The sequence below is a fragment of the Hylobates moloch genome, unplaced genomic scaffold (assembly GCF_009828535.3).
Source record: "Hylobates moloch isolate HMO894 unplaced genomic scaffold, HMol_V3 SCAFFOLD_7, whole genome shotgun sequence".
NCBI classification, from domain to species: Eukaryota; Metazoa; Chordata; class Mammalia; order Primates; family Hylobatidae; genus Hylobates; species Hylobates moloch.
Genome location: NW_026652282.1, coordinates 104,798,286 through 104,816,239, shown reverse-complemented (window position 1 = coordinate 104,816,239; position 17,954 = coordinate 104,798,286).

The following is a 17,954-nucleotide window of genomic DNA, read 5'->3' as shown; positions in this document are numbered from 1 at the left end:
TTTCTCTTCTTGGCCAATGTTAAGAATCATCTCTTGTTATTTGTCTATAGAAGAAATGTGCTGAGGTGGGGGCCGATCTTGTGGAAGACAAGCATCATCCTTCTGTGTAAGTCTATCACTCTCACAGTCAAGCCTGGGGTCTATTAGAATAGACTACTCTTTTCTGGAAGAGATTAAAAAAAGATATAATTTCTTACGAAGGCCTTTTGCTTTCACATCATTCTCTTAAAAAAATTTCTTTTTGAGACAAGGTCTTGCTCTGTCATCTGGGATGGAGTGCAGTGGCATGATCACAGCTCACTGTTGCCTTGACCTCCCAGGCTCAAGCAATCTTCCCACCTCAGCCTTGTGAGTAGCTAGGACCACAGGCATGCACCACCATGCCTAGCTATTTTAAAAAATTATTTGGAAAAACAGAGTCTCACTATGTTGCCAAGGCAGGTCTCAAACTCCTGGGCTCAAGTGACCCTCCCACGTTGGCCTTCCAAAGTGTTAGAATTACAGGCATGGGCCATCGAGCCTGGCCCACACTATTCCTTGAGTTAATAGCTGGCTGACCATGGCTGGGCGTGGTGGCTCATGCCTGTAATCCTAGCACTTTGGGAGGCCAAGGCGGGTGGATCAGCTGAGGTCAGGAGTTCAAGACCAGCCTTGCCAACATGGCGAAACCCTGTCTCTACTAAAAATACAAAAATTAGCTGGGCGTGGTGGCACACGCCTGTAATGCCAGCTACTTGGGAGGCTGAGGCAGGAGAATTGCTTGAACCCCGGGAGGCAGAGGTTGTGGTGAGCCGAGATCCCACCATTGCACTCCAGTCTGGGCAACAAGAGCGAAACTTTATCTCAAAAAAAAAAAAGTTGGCTGACAAAAGTTATAATTTTCTTCCTTTAGGGTTTCTGTGGCCATTAACAACAGGAAACTAACTCAATGATTCTTAAAATTTCCACCTTTCTTTTTTTTTTTTTTTTTGAGACGGAGTCTTGCTCTGTCCCCCAGGCTGGAGTGCAGTGGCACGATCTCGGCTCACTGCAAGCTCCGCCTCCCGGGTTCACGCCATTCTCCTGCCTCAGCCTCCCGAGTAGCTGGGACTACAGGCGCCCGCCAACACGCCCGGCTAATTTTTTGTATTTTTAGTAGAGACGGGGTTTCACCGTGTTAGCCAGGATGGTCTCGATCTCCTGACCTCGTGATCCGCCCGCCTCGGCCTCCCAAAGTGCTGGGATTACAGGCTTGAGCCACCGCGCCCGGCCAAAATTTCCACCTTTCAAGTGCTAGAACTATTGCATAAGCTTCCTTTCACCTGTACCCTACACCAATCTCAGCAATTGTGAGGCGACAGCATGCCAGGAATTACCAACACTCTGCTTACCATCAGTAATGAGGTTCATGTTTTCATACGTTCTACAAGTGATCCAACTCCAGAATTCCATCCTGAGGGTCTATTTAAATGACCACTTCTGGTACCAAAAGTCATACTTTGGGCGAAACAGGCCCTGAGGTAAATGTTTGAGAGCAAGTGGTTTACTTGGGAGGTAATCCCAGGAAACAATGGAAGGAAGTGAGATAGGGAAGAAATGGAAAACAATATACGGTCTGCCAAAAAAAAAAAAAAAAAAGCCATGTGCAAGTGGCTCACACATGTAATCCCAGCACTTTGAGGTCAGGAGTTCGAGACCAGCCTGGCCAACATGGCGAAACCCCGTCTCTACTAAAAATACAAAAATTGGCCGGGTGCGGTGGCTCATGCATGTAATCCCAGCACTTTGGGAGGCTGAGGCGAGTGGATCATGAGGTCAGGAGTTTGAGACCAGCCTGGCCAAGATGGTGAAACCCCGTCTCTACTAAAAAATACAAAAATTAGCCGGGCGCGGTGGCAGGTGCCTGTAATCCCAGCTTCTCGGGAGGCTGAGGCAGGAGAATCGCTTGAACCTGGGAGGCGGAGTCTGCAGTGAGCCGAGATCATGCCACTGCACTCTAGCCTGGGTGACAGAGCAAAACTCCGTCTCAAAAAAAAAAAAAAAAAAAATACAAAAGTCAGCTGGGCTGACTTTACAGGTGGTGGGCACCTGTAATCCCAGCTACTTGGGAGGCTGAGGCAGGAGAATCGCTTGAACCTGGGGGGTGGAGGTTGCAGTGAGCCAAAATCATGCCACTGCATTCCAGGCTGAGAAACAGAGACTCCGTCTCAAAACACAACACAACACAACACAACACATGGTCTGCTAATGAACAAGTTACACTGGGGCAACTCGGATTCAATTCCACTGGGGCCTCAGGAAGGGTAAATAGGACATGCATCGAGTTTTCTGCCCAGGGAACAAGGAAGCTGGGGGTATTTTCCCTTCATTTGTGTCCATCATTGATTGAGGGTTTCTCCCAAGGGCCTTAACTCCCTGGCACTTCTGGCCTGCCTTGTATACCGGCTAAGCACACTCCTGTGGTCAGAAAGCCCTTAGGCAGAGAGTCACATGTGCTTACAGTAAGAAACCAGTGGCCCATACAGAAACATTGAGTGCTTAGAGGATATTGGGAGGAACATCTAGAGTCTGTTATGAGGGGGCATGGTGAGCGGGAATTAACAAGTTTTTTTTTGTTGTTGTTGTTTTTGAGACAGAGTCTTGCTCTGTTGCCCAGGCTAGAGTGCAATGGCACAATCTCGGTTCCCTGCAACCTCCACCTCCCAGGTTCAAGGGATTCTCCTGCCTCAGCCTCCCCAGTAGCTGGGACTACAGGCGCCCTCCGCCACGCCTGACTGGTTTTTGTATTTTTAACAGAGACAAAGTTTCGCCATGTTGGTCAGGCTGGTCTCCAACTCCTGACCTCAGGTGATCTGCCTGCCTCAGCCTCCCACAGTGCTGGGATTACAGGCATAAGCCACCGCACCTGGCCGGAATTATTACATTTGTTTTTAAATAGCCTTGTTCCCTTTTTCTGGTTGAGGTGAGCTAGTGCCTGTACACTGGTTGCCATGGAGCAGCTAGATGGAAGATTTTCTCATTTAGATTTTGAAGTAGGAGGTTCAGTGCTACAAAGCTGCACATACTGGGCGATTCTTCCCCAAATAGGGAGAGGGATTGGATGTTGAGCAGCAATCAATCAGTCAATAGAACAACAAGAAGAAGAAATAACAATTGAAAAATTCTACTACCCACATTATTCATAACCACCAGTCCAAGTTTCTGTTATATTCTCTCATAGCCTCATACTTTTACCTTCTTATCACTCAGAGGTGTTTTTGTCTGTAACAGAATATCTACCTACAATGGCTTAAAAATGGATTTCTGGGTTTATTTTCTCACAAAACTGGAAAGCTAGAGATCAGGGGCTGCTAGCATTTGTTCAGCAGCTCAACAATGTTAGGGCTGATGGCTTTACAGTTCTTTTGGCCTTTTCCTCAATGCCACTAGATGACTTTTACAGCTCCACATTAAAGGCAAAAATAAGAAAGAAGAGTTAGAGACAGCGCTGTTATCAGGAAAGCAAAAGTTTTCCCAGAGAACCCTTGCATTCGTTTCCCATGACTGCTGTAACAAACTACATAGACTTAGTGGCTTAAAAGAACACAGGTTAGTTTATTTATTTATTTATTCTATTTATTTATTTTTTTGAGACAGAGTTTCATTCTTTTTTTTTTTTTTTTTGAGACGGAGTCTGGCTCTGTTGCCCAGGCTGGAGTGCAGTGGCCCAATCTCGGCTCACTGCAAGCTCTGCCTCCCGGGTTCATGCCACTCTCCTGCCTCAGCCTCCTGAGTAGCTGGGACTACAGGCGCCTGCCACCACGCCCGGCTAATTTTTTGTATTTTTAGTTGAGATGGGGTTTCACCGTGTTAGCCTGGATGGTCTCGATCTCCTGACCTCGTGATCTGCCCATCTCAGCCTCCCAAAGTGCTGGGATTACAGGCGTGAGCCACTGCGCCCCGGCCTAGACAGAGTTTCACTCTTGTTGCCCAGGCTGGAGTGCAATGGCGCGATCTCAGCTCACTGCAACCTTGGTCTCCCGAGTTCAAGAGATTTTTCTGCCTCAGCCTTCCGAGTAGCTGGGATTACAGGCATGCGCCACCATGCCAGGCTAATTTTTGTGTTTTTAGTAGAGACAGGGTTTCTCCATGTTGGTCAGGCTGGTCTCGAACTCCCCACCTCAGGTGATCTGCCCGCCTCGGCCTCCCAAAGTGCTGGGATTACATGCGTGAGCCACCAAGCCCGGCCATAAGAACCCAAGTTTAATATCTCACAGTTCTGGATGTCGGAAGTCTGAAATGGGTCTCTCTGGGCTAAAATCACAGTGTCTGCAGGGCTGTGTGCCTTCTGGAGGTTCTAGGGGTGTATTGGTTTCCTTTTCTTTTCCAGCTTCTCAAGGGTGCCCATCTCCCTTGACAGGTAGCTCCCTTTCACCTTCACAGCCAGCAACAGCAATCACAATCACATCACTTTTGACTTTTTTTTTTTTTTTTAAGATGGAGTCTTGCTCTGTCGCCCAGGCTGGAATGCAATGACAAGATCTCAGCTTACTGCAAGCTCCACCTCCCGGGTTCAAGCAATTCTCCTGCCTTAGCCTCCCAAGTAGTTAGGATTATAGATGCCTACCACCACGCCCAGCTAACTTTTGTATTTTTACTAGAGGCAGGGTTTCACCATGTTGGTCAGGCTGGTCTCAAATGCCTGACCTCAGGTGATCCTTCTGCCTTGGTCTCCCACAGTGCTGGGATTACAGGTGTGAGCTACTGCGCCCAGCCTACATCACTTTGACTTCTGTTTTCATCACCACATCTCCTTCTCTGACTCTTCTGCTGCCAGCTGTCTTCCACATTTAAGGACTCTTGTGATTATTTTGGACCCACCTGAATAATTCCAGCAGATCTCCCTATTTTAAGGTCACCTGGTTTGCAACCTTACTTCTATTTGCAGTCATAATTCCCCTTTGCCATGTAACCTAACATATTCACAGGTTCTGGAGACTAAGACATGTACATCTTTTGGGGGGCCATTATATTGCCTATCACAACCCACTGTGTCTCTCTGGCCAGTATTCTAGCTGGGAGGAGGCTGGGGAAAATGGGATTGGGAGTGAGAGTTGGGTCGCTGAACAACAGTGTCTGCCATACCTTGCTAGAACTTTAGACAGTTTTTTACTATATACTAATTGTATGATACTCTCCCCAGTAGATTATATGTTCCATAAGAGCAAGATTCGTGTCTGTTTTGTTAGTCATTGTATTTTCAGCACATAACACAGTACCAAACACATAATAGAGGCTCAATAAATGTGTAATGCGTAAAGGAATGTATGAACAAGTACATACGCACACATATACACATACTTGCTACAGCATTTCTTTCTTTTTCTTTTTCTTTTCTTACTTTTTCTTTTTTTTTTTTTTGAGACGGAGTCTCACTCTGTCGCCCAGGCTGGAGGGCAGTGGCGCGATCTCAGCTCACTGCAAGCTCTGCCTCCCGGGTTCACGCCATTCTTCTGCCTCAGCCTCCCGAATAGCTGGGACTACAGGCGCCTGCTGCCACGCCCGGCTAATTTTTTTGTATTTTTAGTAGAGACGGGGTTTCACTGTGTTAGCCAGGATGGTCTTGATATCCTGACCTCGTGATCCACCCGCCTCGGCCTCCCAAAGTGCTGGGATTACAGGTGTGAGCCACCATGCCCGGCCTTCTTTTCTTTTCTTTTTTTTTTTTTGAGATGGAATCTCGCTCTGTCGCCCAGGCTGGAGTGCAGTGGCGTGATCTTGGCTCACTGCAACTTCTTCCTCCTGGGTTCAAGCGATTCTCTTGCCTCAGCCTCCCCAGTAGTTAGGATTACAGGCGCATGCGACCACGCTCGGCTAGTTTTTGTATTTTAAGTAGAGGCAGGGTTTCATCACGTTGGCCAGTATGGTAACAAACTCCTGACCTCAAGTAATCCGCCCACCTTGGCCTCCCAAAGTGCTGGGATTACAGGCATGAGCCACCGCGCCCAGCCTGCTACAGCATTTTTGGGGTCATAGCTAAGACCTGGAAACAATTTAACTATTCCTCTATGGGAAACTGATTAAAGAAATAATTGAGGCCAGGCACAGTGTCTCATACCTGTAAATCTCAGAACTTTGAGAGGCTGAGGCCGGAGGATTGCTTGAGACCATGAGTTTGAAACTAGCTTGGCCATAGTGAGACCCTATTTCATTTATACACACACACACACACACACACACACACACACACACACACAGAGAGAGAGAGAGAGAGAGAGAGACAGGCTGGGTGTGGTGGCTCACGCCTGTAATCCCAGAACTTTGGAAGGCTGAGGCAGGTGGATCACCTGAGGTCAGGAGTTCGAGACCAGCCTGACCAACATGGTGAAACCCCGTCTTTACTAAAAATACAAAATTAGTTGGGCATAGTGGCATGCGCCTGTAATCCCAGCTACTTGGGAGGCTGAGTCAGGAGAATCACTTGAACCTGGGAGGCAGAGGTTGCAGTGAGCCGAGATCGTGCCATTGCACTCCAGCCTGGGCAACAAGAGTGAAACTCCGTCCCCCCAAAAAAGAGAAAGAATTGATTTTTTTTTCCAGAATGAATCCCCAGTGCATTTATATTATGAAATACTATGCAATTGTTATAAGCCATGAGGCAGATCTTAAATGTAGTGACATGAAAGGATGTTCATGATTTATCATTAACGGAAAATGCAAGTTGCAGAACAGCATGTATTGTATGACCCTATTTATGAGATAAGAGAATAAACTGAAGCTTATTGCCCCAGGGAGAAAAGAACACAAAGAACCAGAAAGAACAAAGAATCAAATTCTTGGCCTTGAGTTATTCCAGGAACACGTACCAAGCATATTCCTGTCTCATGGGTTTTGCACTTATTTTTCTTTCTGCCTGTAATACTCTTCTCTCACATATTAACATATTGACATGGATTATAATTAATAGCCTGCTCTTTGTTCATTAAGATCTCTATCCAATGTTTTCTTCTTAGAGATGCCTGATTTGACCACCCTATCTAAAATAGCATTCCTATCACTCTTCATCTCCTTGCTCCACTTTATTTTTATGACATTGTATTTCTATTAGTTTAATTGCTTATTGTGTCTCTTCTCCCTTAAAACATACACCTCAGGAGGCCAGGGTTCTCGGTGATTCAGATGTAGGTTGCTGGAGTATCTCACTTTAAGAACCACTTTTTTTTTTTTTTGAGATGGAATTTCGTGCTTGTTGTTCAGGCTGGATTGCAGTGGTGTGATCTCGGCTCACTGCAACCTCTGCCTCCCGGGTTCAAGCGATTCTCCTGCCTCAGCCTCCCAAGTAGCTGGGATTACAGGCGTCCACCACCACGCCCAGCTAATTTTTTGTATTATTAGTAGAGACGGATTTCACCATGTTGGTCAGGCTGGTCTCGAACTCCTGATCTCAGGTGATCCACCCGCCTCAGCTTCCCAAAGTGCTGGGATCACAGGCATGAGCCACCACGCCCAGCCTTTTAAGAACCACTTCTAATGTTTAGGGCAGCAGTTCTCAAAATATTGTCTCTAGACCAACAGCAGGAGTGTCACCTGGTACCTGTTAGAAATGCACATTTCAAGCCCCACCCTAGACCTACTGAATTAGAAACCCTGTGAATAGGGCCCAGCGGTCTGTTTTAATAAGCTTTCTAGGGGATTCTGATGCACACTAAAGTTTGAGAACCACTGACTGAATAAAAGTATTAGCCAGGTGCTGTGATATGCATTGTAGTACCAGCTACTCAGGAGGTTGAGGAGGGAGGATTGCTTGAGCCTAGGAGGTTGAGGCTGCAGTGAGCCATGATCACACCACTGCACTCCAGCCTGAGCAACAGAGAGATACCCTGTCTCAAAAAGAAAAAAAAAGAACGTTGAAATCCTGTGTTTAACTTAAGTTTAATTTTTTTGTGTGTCTAGACCTCTGATTACTGATCCTCTTCCTTCACGAGTTTCACTTTCCAGTAAACTCCCTGCACTCCTAATTTCTGCTTCTTCTTCCTAAAGAATGCTATCTGCTTGATGACCTCTTTGCTAGGGGAAATGGGACATTTTTAATGTGTGGCATGAATTGATGGTGATTACTTAAATTATCACCCATGGTGGCTTCAAATGGGATGCAATTGTAGGACAAATCTTTGCAAAATGAAATGGCTAGAGCACTTAGTCCCTATGGTGACAATGGTGATTGTTAACTTGGCTAAGGCTGTTTCTGACGACCATAAAGAATTTACATCGAAAAGAGGACAAATTGAAAGCCTTGAATGCACACCTCACACCACAATGGAAAATCAAAGAGCCACAATGCCAGCATTAAAGTAGTCTTAATTTTCCTGGAGCTGCAGGACAGATAAGCCTGAAGATCATGCTCAGGGACTGATTATAATTTTTTTTTAACTTTTTTGAGATGGAGTTTCACTTTTGTTGCCCAAGCTGGAGTGCAATGGCACGACAAGTGATTCTCTTTCCTCAGCCTCCCAAGTAGCTGAGATTACAGGTGTGTGCCACCACGCCTGGCTAATTTTTCGTATTTTTTTTTTTTTTTAGTAGAAACAGGGTTTCACCATGTTAGCCAGGCTGGTCTTGAACTCCTGACCTCGGGTGATCCGCCCGCCTCAGCCTCCCAAAGTGCTGGGATTACAGGCGTGAGCCACCGCATGCGGCCGGGACTGATTATAAATGTTGCAGATGTGCGGCATCAATTAAGGTACAGACTTGCCAGGACTCTTAGGCTAAGTTAAAGGCACTCCTGGGGAAGGAATAGGACCCTAACACATTGGATGGAATTGTTTGGGCATAAACAGATGAGGCTGAGAAAAATTTAACCCCCAACTCCCCTTCCTTGCCGGTAGAAGCAGCCCTATATTCCTTGTCTAAAGCTACCAGGCTTCCCCTGCGTAAAAACCTTTTATGGCCAGGCGTGGTGGCTCACGCCTGTAATCTCAGCACTTTGGGAGGCTGAGGCGGGTGGATCTCCTGAGGTCAGGAGTTCGAGACCAGCCTGGCTAACATGGTGAAACCCTGTCTCTAGTAAAAATACAAAAATTAGCCAGGCGAGGTGGTGGATGCCTGTAATCCCAGCTACTTGGGAGGCTGAAGTAGGAGAGTTGCTTAAACCCAGGAGGTGGAGGTTGCAGTGAGTGGAAATCATGCCACTGCATTCCAGCCTGGGTGACAGAAAAAAAAATAAACAAAAACAAAAAGATCTTAGTATAGCCCAGATGCTCAAATGCCCAAGGGGAAGGGAATGTTAAAGTGGGATTATTATATGCCACCTGCTCAGTGCCTACTTACAACTATATTCTCAGAAGAACTGGGTGGTGGGGTGACCCACTGTCTTGATTCGCCTAGGACTTACAGGTTTCCTAGGTTATGACGTTTTCAGTTTAAAAGCAGTACAGTCCCAGGAAAATTGGGACAACTTGGTCACCCTACTGGGAGGGCACTCTCTTCAATAAGGCATCAAGAAATACTTTGGTGAGATGAGCATTAATATTATTGAAAAGCTCCATAGAATATCCTTTGTGGGCCGGGGATAACGGTGGGAGATGCTTCAGTGGGAACAATAGGGTCCAAAAGGGTACAGTGCATGTGATGGTACTTAACTTTGAGAACTAAGGTGGCTGCAAGTAACATAATAAAGTGCAGGGATAGGACGGCAATAGAGTGTTTTTGCCTCCATCTGTTGCAGTGGTTGATTATTTATGGAATTCCCTCGGAATAAAATAGATGTGAATTTCAGAGGCAGAAAAATTCTAGGTCTAATAGGCAGAAACTTTGCAGACTCCTTGACTCCTAGTCTGTTCCCAGATATACTAAGCCAGTTCACAGATCTGGAGCCCATTGATTAAGAGGGAGGCTGGATCTCTCTGAGAAAGGACTCAGCTGTGATGCTATCACAGATATATATGGCAAATCTTCTAAATCTCTCTCAGACTGGGACCTGTGGCCATTTACTAGAGGACCATGACCAAGAAAAAGGAAATACCCAGAACTATTTGAAAATTATTAGATCCTGTCTCTGAATTGATGCTAATTCTTTTTTTTTTTTTTTTTTTTGAGACGAAGTCTCGTTCTGTCGCCCAGGCTGGAGTGCAGTGGTGCGATCTGAGCTCACTGCAAGCTCTGCCTCCTGGGTTCACGCCATTCTCCTGCCTTAGCCTCCCGAGTAGCTGGGACTACAGGCGCCCGCCACCATGCCTGGCTAATTTTTTGTATTTTTAGTAGAGAACGGGATTTCACCAAGTTAGCCAGGATGGTCTCCATCTCCTGACCTCGTGATCTGCCCTCCTCGGCCTCCCAAAGTGCTGGGATTACAGGCGTGAGCCACTGCGCCTGGCCAATGCTAATTCTTATAGACATAGTTTGCCACTGTCGTCCATCACCACAGAGGGGATTTATTGAGTCAGGTGCTAAATAAAGTCTTGGTCTGAGTCCATTTCAGTGGGAACTTGCACCCGTCTTTGCAGAATCACCACACATTGTTTTTCTGACCCACATATCCACAGAGGGAAAGCTCTTATTATAGGGAAGTAGCAAATAGCAACCCTTTTAACTGTACCTCCTTCTCTCACCCCTACCACTAAAGCAATACCAAATCCCTGAGACAGTGGAAGAGATTGGAATCAAAACCAAGGACTTGAAAAATGGAAATATGAAGATTCCAACTACTTACCAGTTTAACTGGCCCATTTGGCCTATGGAAAATGCCATATAGGTTTTGGAAAATGATTGTGAGCTACTGTTAGTCAGGTAATGATGCTAGTCATGGCTGTGGTTCCCATTTACTGGAGCAAATGAATGTCGCCTCTGGCACCTAATTCCCTAGCAAATGTTATCAGCAAAGATAATCAGGAACAGTTTATCCTCATTCTCTTACCTCAGGGCTGTCTTAAACTATGTTGTTTTCTGTCATAATCTATTCCAAAAGGAACTACTGTCTTTTCATCCCACAGACATAATGCTGGTCCATTACATTGATGACATAATGATCACTATGAGCAGCAACAATCAAGCACCCTAATTGACTTGTGGTCACAGGCTAGGAGACAAATCCTGTGAAAGTTCTGATGTCTGCTAAATGGATGACATTTCTAGGGGTCCAGTGGTCTGGAGCATGTCAGGATACCTCCTCTAAAATAAAAGACAAATTGTTTTTCCCTGCATCACCCACCACAAAGAAAGAAACCAATCCTCGTTGGGCCTCTTTAGATTTAGGTGGCAATGTATACCATATTTGGGCATGCTGCTCTGGCCTATTTACTGAGTAACCTGTAAGGCTGCCAGTTTTGAGTGGGATTTGAAGTAAGAAAAGGCTCTGCAGCAAATCTGGGCTGCCCTGTTGCTTGGGCCTTATGACTCAGCAGACTGAATGGTTTTGGAAGAGTGTGGCAGAGATGTTCTATGAAGCCCAATACAATTCTCACAGCACAGAATCTTAGGGGATTGAAGCAAGGCTATACTTCCCCTTTTTATTTTTTGAGACGGGGTCTGGCTCTGTTGCCCAGGCTGGAGTGCAGTGGTGCAATCTTGGCTCACTGCAACTTCCACCTCCCAGGCTCAAGTGATTCTCCCACCTCAGCCTCCAGGGTGGCTGGGACTACAGGTGCACACCACTGCCCCCGGCTACTTTTTATATTTTTTATAGAGATGTGGTTTAACCATGTTGCACAGGCTGGTCTCGAACGCCTGAGCTCAAGCAATCTGCCTGCCTCAGCCCCCTAAACTGCTGGGATTGCAGGTATGAGCCACCACACCTGGCCAAGACTATACTTTCCTTGCTTGACAATTATTCTCCATTTGAAAGGCAGCACCTGGTTTGCTACTAGGCTCCTTTTCCTTTTCTTTTTTCTTTCTTTTTTTTTTTTTTTTTAACAGGGTCTTGTTCTGTTGCCCAGGTTGGAAAGCAGTGGTAAAATTGTAGCTCACTGCATCCTTGAACTCTTGGGCTCAAGGGATCCTTCCACCTCAGCCTGCCAAGTAGCTAGAACTACAGGTGTGCACCACCGTGCCCAGATAATTTTTATTTTTTTTGTAGTGACAGGGTCTCACTGTGTTGCCCAGGGTGGTCTCAAACTCCTGTCCTCAAGTGATCCTCCTGCCTTGGCATCTCAAAGTGTTGGGATTACAGGCGTGAGCCATCATTCCTGGTCATGACTGAATTTCTGACTATGGAACACGAAGAAATTATGTGACTTGAACTGTCTATCATTAACTGAGTGTTATCTAACCCATTCAATCATCAAATGGCCATATGCAAGCAGCATTCCATTGTTAAATAGAAATTGCATATAATATTGGATCCTAGAAAAGTGGGAAGGTAAAAGTAAACTGAACGAGGAAGCGGCTCAGACTCTCATGGTACTTGCCACTACTTCTCCATAAGTCGGTACATATGGCCTCAAAGAGAGTTCTCTATGACCACTTAACAAAGCAAGAAACTGTAGGTCTGTGGGTCTATGGATGTGTTTGCATAGCTGGCTTGCAGCTTCTGGAAGTGGGCAGCAGTTGTCTTATAGCCCCACTCAGGAATGGCCCCTAAAGACAGAGGTATAGGAAAATCTTCCCAAATATTACATCTGATTGTTTACATTGAAGGAAAGAGAAATGTCCTCATGTACTGATCTATGCAGATTCATGGGCAGAGGCTAATAAGTTGGCTGGCTAGTGAAGAGTGAAAAAAACAAGGTAAGAATTTGGTGATGAGGAGGCTTAGGAGAGAGATAATGGATGGGCCTCTTAGAGTAGGCCAGAGTGTGAAGGTATTTGTATTCTTCGTAATTGTCCCCAGAGGGCATTCTTTGTAGAGGAGACTCTCAGCAATCAAGTGGATGAGATGATCTATTTTGTTGATGTTAGCCAACCTTTTCCTTCAGCTACCTTAATGTTTGCTCAGTAGGCCCTTGAACAAAATGGTCATGGCAGCTGGAATGGGGTCTATAGGTGGACTCGACAGCAGGTTCTTCTCACTGGAGCTGATCTCTCCAGCATCACTGTTTAATGGGCAATCTGCTTATCAGCAGAGACCAGAGGCTAAGACATCAGTGTGGTTCCATTCCACAGGGAACCAGATAGTCATCTGGTGGGAGGTTAGTTACACTAGACTCCTTTCATCATGGGAGAAGGCACAAAATGTCCTTACAGGAATAGATACATACTCTGAATACAAATTTGCTTTTCATACTTGTAGTGTTTTTGCCAGCACCACCATGTGGACTCATAGAATGCCTTATTCATCAACATGGCATCCCACCAAACAGTGCCACCAACAAAGGATCTCATTTTAGGATGAAGGAAATGTGATAAGCTCATCTCCATGGAATTAATTGATCTTATCCTGTGCCCCATCATGCAAAAACATCTGTCTTGATATGTCAACTGAAGAACCACATCAACTGAAAAATGATGAGGTTTATACATTTGGAAAGGAGAGTTTTTATGGAGTCTCACTCTGTTGCCCAGGCTGGAGTGCAGTGGCACGATCTCAGCTCACTGCAACCTCCGCCTCCTGGGTTCAAGTGATTCTCCTGCCTCAGCCTCCTGAGTAGCTGAGATTACAGGCATGTGCCACCACACCCAGCTAATTTTTGTATTTTTAGTAGAGACAGGGTTTCACCTTGTTGACCAGGCTGGTCTCAAACTCCTGACCTCAGGTAATCCACCCACCTCGGCCTCCCGAAGTGCTGGGATTACAGGTGTGAGCCACCATGCCCGGCCGCTGAGAGTTTTATTTCTCATAAGTGGTTGCAACCTGCAGGCTGGCAATCTTGCATGCTGGGAAGCAAAGTCTCTGGCTGGACACATCAAGGGAGGAGTAAAGGGAACAGGAATTAAAGCTAAGCGAGTTGGCTAAGTATACATATTCTTTTTTTTTTTTTACGATTTTGGAGATGGAGTCTCGCTCTGTACCCCAGGCTGAGGTGGAGTAGCGGGATCTCGGCTCACTGCAAGCTCCGCCTCCCGGGTTCACGCCATTCTCCTGCCTCAGCCTCTCCAAGTAGCTGGGACTACAGGCGCCCGCCACTACGCCCGGCTAATTTTTTTTGTATTTTTAGTAGAGACGGGGTTTCACCGTGGTCTCGATCTCCTGACCTCGTGATCCGCCCGCCTCGGCCTCCCAAAGTGCTGGGATTACAAGCGTGAGCCACTGTGCCCGGCCAAGTATACATATTCAACAGGTTATTAGAGGAGCTATGACTATTCATGAAGGAGAGGCACAGGCATGTGTAGTAAGCTAACATGTAGGCAACAGGTGTCCCATGTTCACTTTGGGATAGAGACTTAACATTTAGATATATTACGATTAGGCTCTATACATCAAAAGGTGAAGCAGAGGACGTGAAATTCCTCTGTGCGCAGCCTCTGTAGACTAGTCAGAACTACCCCATGGTCAGTGGCCTCTGATCAGGAAGAAATGCTAGTCAGTTGTTGTATCAAACCACAAAAGGGAGGGGCAGCGTCAGGTGTCAGATGGTTGGTTGATATCAGTGGTAGAGCAAATCTTTCAAAAGCAGTGGTTTCTGTTTAACTCTTAGGGAAGAAAGCTTATTGGCAGTTAGCAAGAGACGGGGTAAAATGAGGCGTGTCCTATCTCCCATCCCATCATGGCTGAGAACTAAGTTTTGAAAGTTTCTCTGGGGCCCACTTAGCCAAGAGAGGGGCCGTTTAGTGGGTTGCAGTGGTGGGTAGGGGCATAGAATTTAATTTAATTTTATTTTATTTTTTGAGATGGAGTCTCACGCTGTTGCCCAGGCTATAGTGCAGTGGTGCAATCTCAGCTCACTGCAACCTCTGCCTCCCGGTTCAAGTGATTCTCCTGCCTCAGCCTCCCGAGTAGCTGAGATTACAGGTGCCTGCCACCACGCCTGGCTAATTTTGTTGTATTTTTAGTAAAGACGGGGTTTCTCCACGTTGGTCAGGCTGGTCTCGAACTCCAGATCTCATGATTCGCCAGCCTCGGCCTCCCAAAGTGTTGGGATTACACGCGTGAGCCACCGCACCCAGCCTGGATTTTATTTTATTATTTTTTTAATTTTTAATTTTTTTTTTTGAGACAGAGTCTCGCTCTGTGGCCCATGCTAGAGTGCAATTGCGCGATCTCGGCTCACTGCAACCTCTGCCTCCTGGGTTCAAGTGATTCTCTTGCCTCAGCCTCCCAAGTAGCTGAGATTACAGGCGCCCGCCACCATGCCCAGCTGATTTTTGTATTTTTGTAGAGATGGGGTTTCATCATGTTGAGCAGGCTGGAATCTAACTGCTAACCTCAGGTGATCCACCTGCCTTGGCCTCCCAAAATGCTGGTATTACAGGCGTGAGCCACTGCACTCAGCCAGGATTTTATTTTTATTTCTCAGAATGGTGAAATTTCCTGATGAAAGCTCACTAATGACACCAGCTGGGTGGCAGCACCCAGCAAGTTTGGGATTCTGTCCTATTGAACCTACTATGTGCTTTACATCATAGGCCAATATATCATATTCTCTCCATTGTTGCCATAATGTATGGGTCCAAGATTCAAGGGGTAGAGGTAGGAGTGATCCCCTCACTGAAAAAATATTTGCTTTCCATTTCTACATGTTGGACTCAGTGGGTTAGGAAGTTCCAGTGCAGGAGAAATGCTTCCACCAGGGAATATAACAGGATTCTGACATTTGAGAAGCTGACACCCTGCTCTCTGGCCATTTTATGCTCCTCAATCTGTCGAACAGCAGCATGATGAACAGGGGGCAAATAAGGAGTCACTGTACTGAGCAGGGTGGTCTATTTTGACTACTGCACAATGACGGCAAGAAGGACTGTGTCTAGAACCCAGGGGCTTTCAGTGAACTTCCTCTTATCATTCTCTTGCTCAATAGTATTGGTCAATGAAAACTGGTAATTCAATCAAGGCAAGATTATAAGGACCCAGATTCAGTGGGGATAAAGGTTTCAGGAACTTCATCAGGTAATGTATCCTGTCCTGCTGAGATGCTGGAAGAGGATAAGGGAAACATGGAGTGAATGGTAGAAAAAAGAGGTATGATTATCAACTGAAGGCTTGCTTCCCGTTTTAGAAGCAGGGACTATAGCAACTATGTTTATGTTAATAGCTCCTCCTTTCTCTTCTACTTTGTGTAAAAACCACTGGTGTTGGATAATATTTTAGATTTCATGTGGGCATATGAATGAATCAACATCACCCTGTAATGATACAGTAGCTGATAGGACTTTGAACATTCTGTTTTGAGGACATGAGTTTTTCATCCAGACAAAAAGCAAGAGTGGATATAGAGGGGACAAAAGGAATGGGCAGTACTGGAAATTCTGTTTTCCCTTTCAAGATCCACTTTTAACCTTTCTCCACCCTGCTCTGTCCCCTGACCCATATAAACTGCATTCACCAGCATTTTTTGCATTGTGACTTCTTCTAGCCTTTAGCCCATGGGAGGTATCAGCAGGAGATCAGATGGTGAAGGAGAGAAAGATTGGGGTATTTTTCAGACTCCTTCCCTGCTGGGATATGAATTGGCAGTGACTATATTTCTCCACAGAAACCCACAGTTCCCATTGGGTGTTCCTTTCCTTATAGTTACTGCTACAGCTCTCACTAGTTTTTGGTAAGGACTCCCTCCCCTTGCCCCTAGAAGCTTAGGAGTGCTAATGTTTTCTAGTGTTGCTATCCCAGAGGTGCTTCACCACCTGTTGTAGGTTTCCCTTAATCCTGCCCACATCCTTGTGCATAGTTATTTCATTAAACTCTCTTTAATTATTCCTTTTAAGTATGTCATCTGCTTCCTGTCATGAACCCAATGATATAATTCCTAGTACTGGTTTATATGTAGCTTCTCTCTTCCTTTTTATGATCAGTCTTGCCAGAGGATTGTCAATTTTATTAGACTTTTCAACCAGCCAATTTTTGGTTTTATTGATCCTTTATAATGGATATTTTCTTTTTCATTAATTTTTTAAAGATACCTGCTTATTCTCAGCCAGGTACAGTGGCTCAAGCCTATAATCCCAGCACTTTGGGAGGCCAAGGCAGGTGGATCCACTTGAGGCCAGGAGTTAGAGACCAGCCTGACCAACATGGTGAAAAACCTGTCTCTACTAAAAATACAAGAAAATTATCCCAGCTACTCCGGAGGCTGAGGCATGAGAATCCTTTGAACTCAAGAGGCGAAGGTTGCAGTGAGCCAAGATTGCACCACTGCACTTCAGCCTGGGTGACAGAGCGAGACTCTGTCTCAAAAACAAACAAACGTACAAACAACAACAAAAAACCCTGCTTAATCTGGAATTGTATGAATGTTTGCTATTTTAAAGTTTCTTTATTTCTATTTTCATTTACTCTGTTTACTCTGTTATTGGATGCTTAGCTTTTGAATTTTCAACCTTTCTTTCTTTAATAATACAAAGGTGTAAGGGCATATTTTTTTAATATCACTTTAGCTGCAACCCATAATTTCTGTCATTAGTTGTGATATGTAATATTTTTGTTATTATTTGGTGCTAAGTATTTTATCTTTTTTGACTTTTTCTTTGACCTGTGATTTATTTCAAAGTATGGTCATTTTCTTTTTTATAATTTTCTTTCTTTATCTTTTTGTTATTGATTTACAATTTAATTGCATTGTGGTCAGAAAATGTGAACTGGTTAAGACAGATTCTTTGAAACTTGTTGACTTTTTTTATTTTTTTTTATTTCTTATTTTACTCTGTCACTCAGGCTGGAGTGCAGTGGCGCAATCTCAGCTCACGGCAACCTCCACCCCCCAGGTTCAAATGATTCTCCTGCCTCAGCCTCCAGAGTAGCTGGGATTACAGGCTTGTGCCACCACAACTGGCTAATTTTTTTTTTTTTTTCGGTAGAGAAGCGGTTTCACCATGTTGGCCAGGCTGGTCTTAAACTCCTGACCTCAAGTGATCCGCTAGCCTCGGCTTCCCAAAGTGTTGGGATTATAGGCGTGAGCCATCGCGGCTGGCCG